The sequence below is a fragment of the Lathyrus oleraceus genome, chromosome 4 (genome assembly GCF_024323335.1).
Source record: "Lathyrus oleraceus cultivar Zhongwan6 chromosome 4, CAAS_Psat_ZW6_1.0, whole genome shotgun sequence".
Taxonomy (NCBI): Eukaryota; Viridiplantae; Streptophyta; class Magnoliopsida; order Fabales; family Fabaceae; genus Lathyrus; species Lathyrus oleraceus.
The window spans coordinates 23,969,893-23,987,807 of record NC_066582.1 but is presented as its reverse complement, the minus strand read 5'-3'; positions in this window follow the sequence as shown (position 1 = coordinate 23,987,807).

Sequence of the window (17,915 nt, the reverse complement as noted above, 5' to 3'; positions counted from 1 at the left end):
AGCATAAGTTCCTGCATTTCAAGAAACTTAAACGTGTCTTCTCCCTCCAATAGTCAAACTGAATCACCAGTATAATACTCGAGCTAGTCGCCGGAGAAGGATGAGTCAGCTTGAACAAGAAAACCAAGAGCTCAGGGAGGAAGTAATCACCTTGAAAGACAATTTGGAAAGGCTTACTGCTATGATGGACACTTTGGTAGATGCTCAGAATCACTCATCCAACAATTCTCAAGATCCTTTGCAACGAATAACAATCTCTGAGAACGTCTTGACGCCCATTCTAATGGCGGCCGTCAATGATCAACAATATCACATGCCACCTGGTTTCCCTTGGGGCATGCCTCACGATTATATGCCAACAGGATACCGCCCCCAAAACGTTGAAGCTCTAGTAGTGATTGTTGTGATGTCTGTACCTCCTCCTGTGGTGCATACAACTCCTTATAATGAAGAAAACATTTTTCACGCTGCTCCAAGCGAAGTTGTGGGAGTAGATGAAAGGTTAGAGGGATTTCAAGATCAGTTCTTAGAAATGCAAAGGGAAATCAACGCTTTTCGAGGTAAGGATCTTTTTGGCAAGACCGCTTCCGAACTCTGCTTGGTTCCTTATGTTCAAATTCCACCTAAATTCAAAGTACCAGACTTCGAGAAATACAAAGGAAATTCATGTCCTCAAAGTCATTTGGTGATGTATGCTAGAAAGATGTCCACTCAGACTGACAACCATCAGCTTCTGATCCACTACTTTCAAGACAGTTTAACTGGTGCCGCTCTTAAGTGGTACATGGGCTTGGACACCGCGAAGATTCGTACTTTAAACGACCTTGGTGATGCTTTTGTTCATCAATACAAATATAATGTAGGTATGGCTCCAGACAGAGATCAACTCCGGGCCATGTCTCAGAAAGACAATGAGAGTTTCAAGGAATATGCTCAAAGGTGGCGTGAAATCGCTGCACAAATTTTCCCTCCACTTGAAAAGAAAGAGATGACTAAAATCTTTTTGAAAACTCTGAGTTCATTCTACTATGACCGCATGATCGCCAGTGCATACAGTGATTTCACCGAGATGGTAAACATGGGCATGCGACTTGAGGAAGCAGTCCGAGAGGGACGTTTGACTAAGGAAGCCGACGCTTCTAGTCATGTTAAGAAATTCGCCAATAATTTCTCCAAGAAGAAAGAATCAGATGTTAGTGTCGTTTCATATGGCAGACAAAGAAGAAAGTATCAACATGTTGCATCCGTTTCACCAATCATTAGTCCACCAATGGTAGCGCCAATTTATCAGCCGCAATTCTCGCATCAACATCAACAACATTATCCTTAACAACATCAGTAACAACATGTTCAGCAACAACCACCAAATCAACAATATCAACAAGCTCGCTCTCAATTCAACAATCAAAATCGTATTCAAAAAAGGCCACATTTTGATCCTATCCCAATGTCCTATGCAGAATTGTTTCCTGCATTGCTAGCTAAAAATCATGTCCAGACAAGGTCTCCACCACCTGTGCCAAAGGACCTTCCCTATTGGTACAAGGCAGATCAATTTTGTGCTTACCATCAAGGGGCACCAAGACATAGCATTGAAAACTGTTTTGGTCTAAAGTCATATGTTCAGAGGCTCATCAAGAGTGGTATCCTTTCATTTAAGGATGTAAACCCCAATGTTCAAGTTAATCCTCTACTGCAACATGGTTCAGCCTCGATTAACATGGTATATAGATCTGTAACACCCCAAAATTTGCCCTCCTTATTCACGCATTCATTTTTAGGTCATTTAACATTAGATACATTGCATTTCATCATGTCAATCGGGATTAGCTCCAAGAAGCTTGAACATCATCCAGGACACTTTGTGGGTTCTATTTAGATGATCAGTCAACACAAGGGAAAGACTTGAGTTACTTCCAACAAGGGTCTATTCGTCAGTCAAAATGTTAATCTTGAAGGAGCAAAGGTTTGTTCATGAGCTGTCATTCTTGTTAGGCGAAGCCCACGTGTTATGCAAAAAAAAACGAAAAAAAAACGAAAAACGAAAAAACGAAGGAAAAAAAATAAACAAAAAATAAATTAAAAATAATAATTAATTAATTAAATAAATAAATAAATAAATAAAATATAATAGAAAAATCTTGGACTTGGACCTCTCTCATTTGAGCCCACGAAGCCATGAAAATCAGGTTATAAAAGAGGGAGAACATACAGAAAAAGGAAGAGAAGCAAAACACTCTGAGGTTTCCTTGGAACAAAACCCTGGACAAAACCTGGAGAGAAACCTAGACAGAGAGAGTGAGAATTAATCTGCAGCAACCTCCAGGCAACTCTGAAAGGTTCATTCTGACTCACACACTTTCAGCTCAAGCAAACCCTAACATTGGTTTGCAAATCCAGTCGTGCCATTTGATTTCAACTGATCTCTCCAATCAGGTTTGCCTTTATTCCCATTACCTTTGTGCTTTGAAGTTGAATACTCTGAATGTTTGAGGTATGATGGATGAATTTCATTAGGTTTTTGCCCACGGGTTCATAATTATGTATGAATGTATAAATAATGCCTTGAATGCTTAATCGTTTAATTTCTGAAGTGTATGCCACAGGGTTTGAGGTTTCTGAAACCATACTGTTATCCATGAAAAAAATGCTTATCATGTTTCACTAACCCTTTTGCAGGGATAGCTCGCTGGATATTCCACTTTGCTTGTGGGATACCATTTGGGAGATTTATTCTGATTGCCTTGTTGGCACGTTTACTTTATACATGTTTGTTTTGTATGTGTTCGTATCCCCACAGGTAGCGCGGTTCCTTCGCCAAGGACTGCCTTTTTGCATGAGCATCCCTAAACCTACCAACTCATTGATTTTTCTTCTCCTAAGAACACGTTAACTCCTTCTACTACAGGCGAGTAAGTCTCCAAAGGTCGAACATCCGGTAGATTGCATAGTAACGTCGTTCGTCCAAAACCCAATCCATAATCCCGTAGTTAGCCGAACTACGGCTTGCTCTGATTCTCATTCCAGATGAGATACGTAGGCATAAGACGCGATGTCTTAGCGAGCACAATTACCCTTAACCCCTAGGTAGCTGAGCTACGAAGACTCTGATTCTCATATTCAGATGAGATACGTATGCAGTGGATGCGACATCCGTGCGAGTCATTTTCTTTTGACCCCTTTTTTTTAGTAAATAACACATTAGATAAACCCACACCCTTTAGACAAGAACTACAAAAGTGGATCCCGTAGAGTACTACAGATGCGTAGGGGTGCTAATACCTTCCCTTCACATAATTGACTCCCGAACCCAAGATTTGGTTGCGAGACCCTGTCTTGTCCTTTCCTTTTTCCAGGTTTACTTCGAGCGTTTCCTTTCCCTCCTTTGGGATAAATAACGCACGGTGGCGACTCTTCTGTCTTTCTTCGCCGGTTGTTTTTTTCGCATTCCATTTTTCAGGTTGCGACAACTGGCGACTCTGCTGGGGACCCGGTTTCCCTAAGCGAGTCCCTCCTAGATTTTGTAGGTTGTTTGTTTATTGGGTGTTTATTCTTTTGTATAGTTATTTATCTTTCAACATTTACCTGCTTTATTGCATTGTGTACATATGATTGCCGTATCTGCTGGTTCTGTTTGTGAGATGAGTTCTATACCCGAACTCGAGTGCACTTAGGATAGGAGAATGGCATAGTCTTGTTGACTTGTGTGGAGTTATTCCTTAGCAAGTTGACTTGCAAGCCCATTCACCTTGTGGAGGTCATGTTGGGATCAATAATGTCACACAAGTAAGTTGTGGTTAGACATTACTTTTTCCAATATAGACCTTAGAAGCCAAGGACCTTAGTTTACCAAACCCATCTTGGCCTATTCGTAGGACGTAGTGCGAAAGTCGTTCAAATGTAAGATTTGATACGATTGTTACGCAATACTACACTCATAAGAGTCTCTCTTGAGAATATTTTTGGAATACGAGTAGTCGTTCCTCCGATAATATCCGAAAGATGGGATTATGACTATGGGAACCTTTTGTAGAACATGTTTGGCAGGTTTAAACCTTAGTACACTCCCTTTGGGTGGTTCTTAACCTAAACTCCATGCTCGTGACTTGCAACAAACCCTTGATTCATGGTTGATCCGTTCAGGCATCCTTAATATCAATGAAACTTGGGTGTTGATAAGGTGTAAACCATAATCCACCAAAAAAATGGATGGTTGATATTAAGGATAACATGATCCATCCCATGACCTTTGTTTGGTGTGCTTTGCTTGATCCTCTTAATTTCTCTCCAGGAAGTGCAACCTGACAGATGTTCAAGCGGATCCAGCAATTCTGATTGACATGCCATTGCATTGCATAACATCATCTGCATATTTGCATCCAACATCTCATGCTTATTCATTTGCAGGGTATTCCCTTTTTAAGGGGGGGCCTTAAAATCGAATAAGCAGTGCATCGCATACCATACATACTAACCCTTATTTGTTTTGTAGGTGTCACCGCAGTGTCTAATGTTTGTTCCCTGTTGCAGGCAGTTATTGGTCCCAAGCGAGTTCACACGTACCCGACAAAGGAAAACCGTCCACGACTAGCAATGGACCAGATACAGAAAGAACTGGCTAATATGCGTGAAAGGATGGATCAGTTCATGACATTGATGACTGGTATGGCAGAAGGCCAGGCGAAGCTGAAGGAATTGGTTGAGCAACCGAGGCCCGATCCAGAGGTGGAAATACCAAGTGCTGAGGGGAACCCTGGTAACCCTGGGAACACTGATAACCCTGTGAACACTGGAAACGCGGGTAACGCAAATGTTGATGGAAACCCGGGTAATGTTGGCAACACGGGAAATGTTGGGAATGGTATTGGCGGAAGGTACAATGTGAATCAAGGGATTCGGATTAACGGGCGCCCCGTTACTGAAGATTGTCAGTATGATCAATTTTCTTTGCACGACGAGGCCCTCGAGACCACTCTCCGTATGGATGAGCTTGCTGAGAAGCTCAAATCTTTGGAGTCTCAAAATTCCTTATGTTTTGATGTCACCAATCTTGGTCTGGTTCAGGGAGTAAGGATCCCTCACAAGTTCAAACCCCCTACTTTTGAGAAATACAACGGGGCTTCTTGCCCACGCACTCATCTCCAATCTTATCTGGGAAGGTTGGGAGCTCACACTGAAGATGAAAAGCTGTGGATGTACTATTTTGAAGACAGTTTAACTGGAGCTTCTCGTGAATGGTATTCTCATTTGTCTCGTACTACCATCAAGAGCTGGAAAGACTTGGCAGAGGCTTTTGTCAAGCAATATCAATACAACTTGGACATGGCTCCAAATCGGACCTTGTTGCAAGGAATGTCTCAGACTGCCAAGGAAACCTTTAGAGAATATGCTCAGCATTGGAGACAGATTGCTACATCCTTCCAACCCCCTATGTCTGAAAGGGAGATGACGGACATGTTCATGAACACTCTTCAAGGCAATTATATCGAGAGATTGGCTGCTTTCCCGTCAATCAGCTTTGCAGAGATAGTGATTGCTGGAGAAAGGATCGAGAGTCTGTTGAAGATGGGCCGAATTCAAGACAACAATGCTTCCAACTCATCAGTTCCCAAGAAACCGTTTGCTGGTAACGGTCAGCGAAGAAGAGAAGGTGAGACGAGCGTTGTATATGCCGGCAGAGGCAGGGACAGAGGACGCCCTAATTATTATCAAGATTAAGTAGCCGCAGTCACTATTCCAACACCTGTTCCCCAACCGCAGTATCATCCGCAACAGCAACCCAGGTACAACAATCAACAATAAGGAGGTAATCTGGGTCAGCAGAGACCCTATCAACAACGTCCAAGGCAGGCGGACCGGGTCATTGAGCCAATCCCAATGCCTTATTCTATATTACTTCCCAAGCTGATTGACAAGAATCTGGTTACGTTGAGAACTCTGGCCCCACCGGTCGATCCCAACAATCTGCCTAGAGGTTATGATGTCAACGCCAGATGTGCTTTTCACTCCAACGCACCTGGCCATACTGCAGATAATTGCAAGGCCCTCCAGCTAAAGGTACAAGATTTGAGAGATGCCCAGGCCATCAATTTTTCTCCGGTGCCTAATGTTATCCAAAACCCGATGCCAGCTCACGGCGGGCAGAGGATTAATGCTATTGATAGTGGGGAAACTTTGAATTTGGTTTCTGATGTGACTAAAGTGAAGACTTCGCTATCGGTGGTCAAAGACCGGCTCTTGAAAGGACGAATTTTCCCGGGCTGTGGGGAAGAGTGTAGAAATTGTCAATACGCTGAGAACGGATGTGATAGTTTGAGAAGGGGTATTCAGCAACTGATAGATTAAGGTTGTCTTCAGTTCGACCAGACTCGTCCAGTGAAGAATGATGTGTCAACAGTAGCGTTTTATTTCACTCCTGAAGAAATATATGTTCCCGAGAGACCCGCTCCGACAACAATATATTTCCCAGAAAGTCCAACACCAATTTACTCTGACAACCCTCAACCGACTTTGATTGGTCCGGTCACCATCACGGTACCAGGACCTGTTCCGTATGAGAAAGACAGTGCTATCCCGTGGCACTATGGGGCTGATATCTACTGCCAGGGGCAGAAAGTTAACGAAGAAGACATTGACATTGGTAGCTCCGTTGTAGACAATGTTGGAGGAATTGGTGGCTTCACTCACAGTGGACGCCTATTTGCACCATCAACATTGCGCACGAATGCTGAAGCTGAGGCAGCTGCCAAGGCTAAAGGAAAACAGGTATCCACCGAAGAGATTACTACCGAGGAAGCTCCTCCTAAGACCGCATTCGAGAAGGAAGTGGATGAGTTTATGAGGACTATCAAGAAAAGTGACTACAAGGTAGTCGACCAGCTAAATCAGACACCCTCAAAGATGTCCATTCTCTCACTATTGATGTGCTCTGAGGCACACAGAGCAGCCTTGTTGAAAGTACTGAATATGGCTTATGTTCCCCCAGAGATAACTGTTGACCAGCTGGAGTCGGTAGTTTCGAATGTACACACTAGCCATGCGCTAGGTTTCACCGATTATGACCTAACATCTGAGGGCAGGAATCACAACAAAGCCTTGCATATCACAATGGAATGCAAAGGGACGGTGCTTTCCCATGTTTTGGTTGATACACGTTCTTCTCTGAATGTTCTCCCAAAGAAAGGCTTAACGAAGTTGGATTGCGATGACGCCACCCTGAGGCCGAGTAATTTAGTTGTAAGGGCTTTTGATGGCTCTAAGCGAGCTGTTTGTGGCGAAGTTGAGTTGCCAGTTAAGATTGGACCGCAGGTATTCAAGAGTACCTTTTATGTGATGGATATCCAGCCTGCCTATAGTTGTCTGCTAGGTCGACCCTGGATTCATATTGCTGGTGTTGTTACTTCTACTCTCCACCAGAAGCTCAAATATGGACTTGAAGGTCAGATCGTCACCGTCTGTGGTGAAGAGGATATTTTTGTTAGCCACTTGTCTACATTTAAGTATGTGGAGATGGATGGCGAGATGCATGAGATGCTGTGTCAGGGCTTCGAAGCCATAAACATCAGTGAGGTCGCGCCCGAAACTGTCTTTTCACCTGAGTCTGAGAAGGTTGGGACTTCTATCTCTTCATACAAGCAAGTTGTTGAAGTGGTTAAGGCTGGTAATGCCCAAGGCTGGGGCAAATTTTTGGAGCCAATCATAAAAGAAGACAAGTTTGGATTGGGGTATACTCCGGGGTCTCAGAAGAATGAAGTCGGTACTTTCTCCAGCGGGGGTTTGGTTTCTCCCCACACCGTCAATGCTGCAGATGAAGACAAGGCTGACAGCGACTGTGACTTAGATAGCTGGATTCGCCCGTGTGTCCCAGGAGAAAAGCTCGACAATTGGTCATCTGAAAAAGTCGTTCGGTTTACTCTACTGAAGGAGTAATTTTTATTGTTTTCCTTTTATCACATGCATAACAAAGTCTTACACTTTGACCAAGGTGTAATGACTCATCTGTAGGGCCATCCATTTAGTTACATTTCACAATTATTTTCATCATCAATAAAGGACAGCTTTTGCAAACAATTTTGTGTTCTCTTTCTTTCAATTATTTTTACTTTTACAAAAACGGCAATGTTTCTTTTTCATGTTTCTTTTTCGTTTTTCTTTCCCAAAAACACCTCGTAAAACTGATCACCCGGATCTCACTGCTAACGACACTGCTATGGCCAAGTATGACTTCAACAATCCTATCTATCAAGCCGAAGAAGGGGTTGAGGAAGATTGTGAATTGCCTGAGGAGTTAGCCAGGTTGTTGAAACAGGAGGACCGAGCTATCACACCTTATCAGGAGGTGGTTGAGACCATCAACATTGGTACCGAAGACGACAAGAAAGAGATCAAGATCGGGGCCAGTCTACAGGCCGAGAGGAAAAGACCGTTGATCATGTACTTGACTGTGTTAGAAAGGTCAATGGGTTGTGTGCTCGGTCAGCATGACGAGTCAGGTCGAAATGAGCATGCAATATACTAGCTTAGCAAAAAGTTTACCGGCTGTGAATAAAGATACTCACTGCTTGAGAAAACTTGTCGCGCTTTGGCATGGGCTGCTCACCGACTAAGACAGTATATGTTGACTCACACGACTCTATTGATATCAAAGATGGATCAAGTCAAGTATATTTTTGAAAATCCAGCAGGGTTGCTAGGTGGAAAATGATGCTGACAGAGTATGACATCCAATACACTTCACAAAAAGCCATCAAAGGAAGTGTCTTGTCAGACTATCTTGCTGCGCAACCGATTGATGATTACCAACCTATGAGGTTCGACTTTCCTGATGAGGACATCATGTTTCTCAAATCGAAAGATTGCGAGGAACCACTCCCGGAGGAGGGGCCTGACCCTGAATCCAAATGGATTATGATGTTTGATGGGGCGGTCAACGTCAATGGTCGCGGAGTTAGTGCAGTGTTGATCACACCGGGGGGGGGGGGTTCATATGCCATTTTGTGCCAGAATAACTTTTCCCTGCACCAACAATGAAGCCGGACGAAGCAGAATGAGTTCGTTCTCGATACAATCAGCTAAGCCTAGTTGAGGAAAAGAGACTAGCAGCTATATGCGATGGCCAGCTATATCAGAGACGGACGAAGAGAGCGTTTGATCAGAAAGTGCGCCCTCGGGAGTATCGAGTCGGTGAATTGGTACTCAAAATAATTCTTCCTCCCAACACAGATCATAGGGGCAAATGGACACCGAACAACGAGGGTCCATACGTGGTTAAAAGAGTTTTCTCTGGCGGAGCTCTGATGCTAACAACCATGGATGGCGAAGACTTCCCGTCCCCTGTCAACTCAGACGCAGTTAAAAAATACTTCGCATAAAGTAGACCCGCTGGACAGTAAAAAGAATAGTCCAGGCAAAAAAGGGGCATCCCGACGAACAAAAAAAAAGAATGAAGAGGTTCGGGAAAAAATTAGGGATATAAAAAAAATGTACACCCGGTGAGTCGAAAACCCGAAAGGGCGGCTCAGGCAAAAAAGGGTATCCCGGTGGATTGAAAACCCAAAAGGACGGTCCATGCAAAAGTTAGGGAATAAGCGAATAACTGCGATCTGAGTTCATCCGTGTTATATCACCGTTTCATTCAATCCGACAATCTTCGAAGGTAAAAGATCAACTAATCATCCACTTCAGAAAGCAAGATGAGCAGAGCGTCTTGAGGACATACGAGCCATAGAAGAGTCGAAACTCGGTGGGACCCCGTTTCCACATTGCCATTAGGATAGTTTCTCTTGTTCAATTTATAGCGATCGCCTCTTTCCAGGGTTCAGCTTCCTGATGTACTCGCCTATTCCTGGCACAAATTTTTCAACCAACAAAAGTCGAATAATTCAGTTAAAAAGCCTCTTTACTTTTCATTTATCAGTTTGTTTGTAAAAGATGTCTGAATTCTTGAGGAAACATATTGCATCTGAATGTAATGGTGGCTTTTGCAGATGACTTGCGCAGGAAAACAGTCAAAATTGCTTTGAATGTGCTTAATCCCGGACGGTGAATTCAAACCGAGTAATTCCCCGGGGCATACGTGTATTTTTTGGTTACAGGTCACAGGAACCGGATGCCAAGTCATGAATCCTCACCCCTAAGCGGTTGACAAAACCTCTCCTCTGCAGAGCAGGTTCCCCAGTAGAGTTGACAGTATCCAGACTGTATATCCCCAGTAGAGTTGATAGTACCCAGACTGTATATCCCCAACGGAGTCGATAGTGCCAGACTGTATCTTCCCAGCAACAACGAAGTAGTCGCATACCCAACAGACAAGAGGGTGGTGTTCCCAGTGTTCATCTCGTCCCCAACAGATTATCTTTTTTAACAGATTTGTTTTAATCCCCAGCCTGAGGACGATTAGCAAGTTCATATCCCCAACAAAGGTCGATTCCTACGACATTTCCCCAGGAAGTGCTTTCCTCACAGACTCTCCTCGCAGAGCCTCGCCAAGCAAAGTTTCCATAGTTGATACTTCCCCAGCAAGGTCAACTTTTCAAAAAAGGCCGATTTATTTTCGGTGGCTCCCCGGTCCCGGCAGACGGATCGTTCCCCACAGAGCATTCAAGGATTGATACAGCGATCCGCTCCCTGCCAGAGTTGCTTCCCCAAGCAGATTTCTTTTTTCTTTTGCACCATGCATAACATTTGCATTTGCATGCATATCAAACATACACATAAGCTGATAAACAGGTTCTTCAAAGCAGACTGAAAAATTACTTTACAACCAAAGTCATGAGATTCGGCCAGAGGATCAAGTGTGTGTGTGACCCAGCATGAGGGCCATTTCGAAGATTCAGCCTGAGAATCGTTTTCCAGAGATCCAGCCTGAGGGTCATTTCGAAGATTCAGCCAGAGAGTCGACTACGCGCGTTATTTCCCCAGCAAGCCAGCTGGAGGAATAGATTGACAGCTCAACAGAAAATCAACCTACAAGAGGATCCAGCCCGCGAATCGCATTAAAAAAACAAAGTCTAATCGAAGAGTCGTTATAACATGTTCTAGCCTGAAGAATATGTACGAAGCCCAAAAGTGGGATATTCTCGAAGCTGCATATCTAACATGAAGACTGTAGATTTCAAAAGAGGGTCAACCAGCGCATACCCCAGATGCGAGATCCTGATGATGGGAATTTATCATCAAAACAATCCAGATCTAGCCAGAAGATCAAAGTCAGGTCTAGCCCGAAGACCGAAAAATAGATAGATTCAGCCAGAGAATCAAAGGAAATAGATTCAGCCAGAGAATCGAAACAAAGGAGATCTAGCCAGAAGATCGAAGAAGATCTAGCCAGAAGATCGAAGTCAGGTCTAGCCCGAAGACCGGAAATAGATTCAGCCAGAGAATCGAAACAATTCAGATCTAGCGAGAAGATCGAAGTAGATTCAGCCAGAGAATCAAAGAAAATAGATTCAGCCAGAGAATCGAAACAAAGGAGATCTAGCCAGAAGATCAAAGAAGATCTAGCCAGAAGATTGAAACCGTATCTAGCCCGAGGATCAAAATTAACATCCAACCAGAGGACTAAATTGAGTATAGATTCAGCCAGAGGATCGAAACTCCAGATTAAGTCAGAAGACTGATTCAGATTCAGCCAGAGGATTGGAAGAGAAATAAACAGCGCGGTGCATTTCAGCATTTTTGTGGTGTTCTCGGAGCGCAAATTTTTGGTCTGTCTTTGGTATTCAATCACAACTCACCCTGTTTGTCTGATAAGCTGTTCACTTTCATCCTGCTCGGGTTAGCTGATGATTGAATAGGGACAGCTGTAACACCCCAAAATTTGCCCTCCTTATTCACGCATTCATTTTTAGGTCATTTAATATTAGATACATTGCATTTCATCATGTCAATCGGGATTAGCTCCAAGAAGCTTGAACATCATCCAGGACACTTTGTGGGTTCTATTTAGATGATCAGTCAACACAAGGGAAAGACTTGAGTTACTTCCAACAAGGGTCTATTCATCAATCAAAACGTTAATCTTGAAGGAGCAAAGGTTTGTTCATGAGCTGTCATTCTCGCTAGGCGAAGCCCACGTGTTATGCAAAAAAAAAAACGAAAAAAAAAACGAAAAAGAATAACGAAAAAACGAAAAAAAAAATTATAAAAAAATAATAATAATTAATTAATTAAAAAAATAAATAAATAAGTAAATAAAATATAATAGAAAAATCTTGGACTTGGACCTCTCTCATTTGAGCCCACAAAGCCATGAAAATCAGGTTATAAAAGAGGGAGAATAGACAGAAAAAGGAAGAGAAGCAAAACACTCTGAGGTTTCCTTGGAACAAAACCCTGGACAAAACCTGGAGAGAAACCTAGACAGAGAGAGTGAGAATTAATCTGCAGCAACCTCCAGGCAACTCTGAAAGGTTCATTCTGACTCACACACTTTCAGCTCAAGCAAACCCTAACATTGGTTTGCAAATCCAGCCGTGCCATTTGATTTCAACTGATCTCTCCAATCAGGTTTGCCTTTATTCCCATTACCTTTGTGCTTTGAAATTGAATACTCTGAATGTTTGAGGTATGATGGATGAATTTCATTAGGTTTTTGCCCACGGGTTCATAATTATGTATGAATGTATAAATAATGCCTTGAATACTTAATCGTTTAATTTCTGAAGTGTATGCCACAGGGTTTGAGGTTTCTGAAACCATACTGTTATCCATGAAAAAATGCTTATCGTGTTCCACTAACCCTTTTGTTGAGTTTTTGTGAAGGCTCACATGACTTTTGCAGGGATAGCTCACTAGATATTCCACTTTGCTTGTGGGATACCATTTGGGAGATTTATTCTGATTGCCTTGTTGGCACATTTACTTTATACATGTTTGTTTTGTATGTGTTCGTATCCCCACAGGTAGCGCGGTTCCTTCGTCAAGGACTGCCTTTTTGCATGAGCATCCCTAACCCTACCAACTCATTGATTTTTCTTCTCCTAAGAACACGTTAACTCCTTCTACTACAGGCGAGTAAGTCTCCAAAGGTCGAGCATCCGGTAGATTGCGTAGTAACGTCGTTCGTCCAAAACCCAATCCATAACCCCGTAGTTAGCCGAACTACGGCTTGATCTAATTCTCATTCCATATGAGATACGTAGGCATAAGACGCGATGTCTTAGCGAGCACAATTACCCTTAACCCCTAGGTAGCCGAGCTACGAAGACTCTGATTCTCATATTCAGATGAGATACGTATGCAGTGGATGCGACATCCGTGCAAGTCATTTTCTTTTGACCCCTTTTTTTAGTAAATAACAAATTAGATAAACCCACACCCTTTAGACAAGAACTACAAAAGTGGATCCCGTAGAGTACTACAGATGCGTAGGGGTGCTAATACCTTCCCTTCGCATAATCGACTCCCGAACCCAAGATTTGGTTGCGAGACCCTGTCTTGTCCTTTCCTTTTTCCAGGTTTACTTCGAGCGTTTCCTTTCCCTCCTTTGGGATAAATAACGCACGGTGGCAACTCTCCTGTCTTTCTTCGCCGATTGTTTTTTTCGCATTCCATTTTTCAGGTTGCGACAGGTTGCCCGGGCAGTTTCCGGATCTATGATGTACGGTTGTTAAAGAGAGAACTTAGTAAAGAAACACGCCAGATATAGCAAGAATGGTTTTGTGCCTCCACATAACTATGCCTCTTGTAGGGTTTGTTCTAGGAACTCTCAAGGATGCCTAACTGTTGTAACGAATCTCCAGAATCAAATGGACCAAGGTTACATTGAAGCCTACCAAGCCAGAGATTATAATTAGGTCAATATGGTCAATAGTGACAGCAAAGTAAATGTCATAGTTCCTCAGTTCAACGACTCCGAGCTTATACAGATTACTTATGACAGTCGGAAGACTTATGTGACTCCTCTGGTCATTAACTTACCGGGCCCAGTTCCCTAACAATCTGATAAAGTCGTGCCTTACAAGTACAATGCTACAATGACTGAGAATGGAAAGGATGTTCCTCTACCCTCCATTATTAATGTCGCTGATGTAAGCAGAGTCACAAGGAGTGGGCGTATATTTGCAAAAAGGACTGAGGATGTTGCAGCAGGAAAGAAGGCTTATGTTGAGATCCCTTTTGAACCAGTTGGCCAATCTGATAACATGAATCCTAAAAGTGATGATGATGAGGTGTTGAAGCTCATCAGGAAAAGTGAATACAATGTGGTGGAATAATTGCTGCATACACCTTCCAAGATATCTGTGTTATCTTTGTTGGTGAACTTTGAGGCTCACCGTGAAGCTTTGCAGAAAGTCTTAGAACAAGCTTATGTAGACCATGATGTGACGGTTGGACAGTTTGATGGTATCGTCGCTAACATCACGGCCTGCAACAACTTGAGTTTCAGTAATGAAGAGCTCCCCTAAGAAGGAAGAAATCATAACATGGCACTAAATATCTCAATCAACTGTATGAATGACTCTTTGTCAAGTGTGTTAGTGGATACATGATCGTCTCTCAATGTCATACCAAATTCGACACTTTCCAGACTTTCTTTTCAAGGTGCTCCTATGAGGAGTAGCGTGATTATTGTCAAAGCTTTTTATGGTTCCAGAAAAACAGTCATTGGAGAAGTTAACCTTCCTATGACCATTGGACCTCATACTTTTCAGATAACATTCCTGGACATAGAAGTTGTGTATAGTTGTTTATTGGGTCGGCCTTGGATCCATGAAGTTGGGGAAGTCACTTCCACTCTGCATTAGAAGCTTAAATTTGTGAAGAACGAGAAGCTAGTGATAGTTTGTGGGGAGAAAACACTGGTTGTGAGTCACTCAATTCTAAGCTCTTTCTTGAACCTGAAGAAGCTGTTGGAACTCAATTCTAAGCTCTTTCTTTGATTGACAAAGATGTCAAGAGAGGAGTATCCATCTCTTCATTCAAGGATGCACAACGACTAGTAAATGATGGTATAACCGATGGTTGGGGAACAGTTTTGGCTCTCCCAGAAAATAAACACCGAGAGGGTTTAGGCTTTTCTCCTACTTCCTAGAATATTGCAGAAGGAAGTAGATTTGTTCGTTCAATCAAAGAAACTTTCCATAGTGGAGGGTTCATCAATCCCACTTTGCCAGAAGTTAGTGTCGTCATTAAGGATGATGATTCCGCATGAGAACCCTACTGCGACGATCTTGAATATGATCTTGAGGTAGAAGATGCATATGTGCATTTCTACTTCCCTCATCATAGAGAAGTTGAATACATCTCGGGGTCAGAAGATGAAGCAACTGAAGTCAATGCCATTGCGGAAGACAATCCTAAAGATGTTCCGACCGACTTCATAGCTCACGGAGTAATTCGCCAAAATTGGACCTATGTTGATGTTCTTGTTGTTGTTCACATTTCAAAGCAATATTTTGTTGTCTGTTTTCTTTTTTTTAAAAATCCTTTCGTCATGCCTAAGGCGAAAGTGACAATGTTTGGGTTTGCATTTCAAGAATTAAATCAATGAAAATGTTATTTTGTTTCCATATTGTTATTTTTATTGTTTATGTTGTTTTTCTGGAAAATGGTAATCTAAAAAAAACAAATAAACACTTCCAGAGAGCTGCGCATGACTTCACACTTTTATTTGTTTCTAAAACAAGCATAAAATCACATGTGCAGATTAATTCATGACATATCCATTAAAACCAATGACCCTATGCCCTCTTGCAACTTTGAATTCCCTGTGTACGAAGCAGAAGAAGAATAAGAGGAAAACATTCCAGATGAAATCTCTAGACTGCTCGAAAATGAAGAAAAGACCATTCTGCCATAAAAAGAGCCTATGGAAGTAATCAACTTGGGGTCTGAAGAGGATAGAAAAGAAGTCAAAGTTGGAGCGCTACTCGCGCCAGAGGTTAAAGAGAGGATGATGGAGCTTCTTCGAGAATATACCGATGTGTTTGCTTGGTCATACCAAGACATGTCAGGGTTGGACACCGATATTGTGGAGCATTATTTACCGTTGAGGCCAAAGTGCCCGCCGATCAAGCAAAAGTTAAGAAGAACTCGTCCGGACATGGCGATCAAAATCAAAGAGGAAGTGCAAAAACAGATCGATGCAGGTTTCCTTGTCACATCAGAGTATCCGTAATGGTTGGCCAACATTGTGTTAGTTCCCAAGAAGGAAGGGAAGGTTCGCATGTGTGTTGACTATAGAGATCTAAACAAATCTAGTCCTAAGGATGACTTTCCTCTGCCACACATTGACATGTTGGTCGACATCACCGCCAAGTTCAAGGTCTTCTCTTTCATGGATGGATTTTCCGGTTACAATCAAATCCAAATGGCGCCCAAAGATATGGAAAAAACAACTTTTATTACACCTTGGGGCACATTTTGCTACAAAGTAATGCCTTTCGGCTTGAAGAATGCTGGTGCCACCTATCAACGAGCTATGGCTACTCTTTTTCATGACATGATGCATAAAGATATTGAAGTCTATGTAGATGATATGATAGTAAAATCAAAGACTGAGGAAGATCATGTTGAGTATCTTTCGAAACTGTTTCAGTGTTTGAGAAAATACAAACTCCGCTTGAACCCAAACAAATGCACCTTTGGGGTTTGTTCAGGAAATCTTTTAGGCTTCATCGTCAATCAAAAGGGTATTGAAGTTGATCCCGACAAGGTTAAAGCCATTCAGGAAATGCCAGCACCTCAAACAGAAAAGTAGGTGAGGGGATTCCTTGGACGTTTGAACTACATTTCAAGGTTCATATCTCATATGACTGCTACTTGTGCTCCCATTTTTAAGCTCCCCCGAAAGGATCAGGGTTGTGTTTGGACGGGTGATTGTCAAAAGCAGGTATGACCAACTGAATTTGATTGAAGAAAAGAGGATGACGACTTTATTCCATGGTCAGTTATATCAGCAGGTATGACCAACTGAATTTGATTGAAGAAAAGAGGATGACGACTTTATTCCATGGTCAGTTATATCAGCAGAGAATGAAGAAAGCATTCGACAAAAAGGTTCGACCTCGCGTATTCAGAGAAGATGACCTTGTGCTTAAAAAGATTCAATCTTTCATATCTGATTCTAGGGGCAAGTGGACTCATAATTATGATGGCCCATATGTTGTCAAGAAAGCCTTCTCTGGGGGAACCTTGATTCTTACGAATATGGATGGTGAGGAGCTCCCACGTCCTATGAATACTGACGCAGTCAAGAAATACTTCGCCTAGAAAAATAAAAGAATAACTCGCTAAGTCGAAAACCCAAAAAAAGCGTCTTAGGAAAAAATGAGTGTCTCGGTGGACTGAAAACCCGAAAGGGCGGTCCAGGAAAAAATTAGAGACATAAACAGAAAATGATTATCCTGGTAGATTGAAAACCTGAAAAGGCAATCTAGGCAAAACAAAGGATTATGGCAAGTAACTGCATCAGATCAGATTGGATCAATTGAAGCAATGCCTGCCTGTCAAAGCTCTCAACTAGCTCTTATCAGAAGCCCAAATACATCTGGAATTCAAATTTGATAGGGAGAATAGTTTCATTGTATTTTAATGTAGCCTTTTCCCATATTACCATTTTTTCTAACTTTGTAAATATCCATGGGATCACGCCATTTGCGGATCATCATTCTATCAATAAAATTCGAGACTTATCCATTTATTGGCAATCCTTATTTTGTTTTTGCTCCATAAAAATATCATTTTTATTTTGGTAAAAATTCTTGAAACGAATATTTGAAAAAAAATTGTTTTTTTCAAAATAAAATTTTGTTTTGATTTGTGAATGCAAAAAAAGAATATTCATAGTTAAATCCCCAAGCGGCGAGTAAGTTGTGAAGTGTTGGATGTTGGAACTCAATGTTCCCTAGCAAAGTGTTAAGCCTGGATTTTCTATCAAGCTTTAAAATAAACAGTCGAGATTTTTCAAGCGA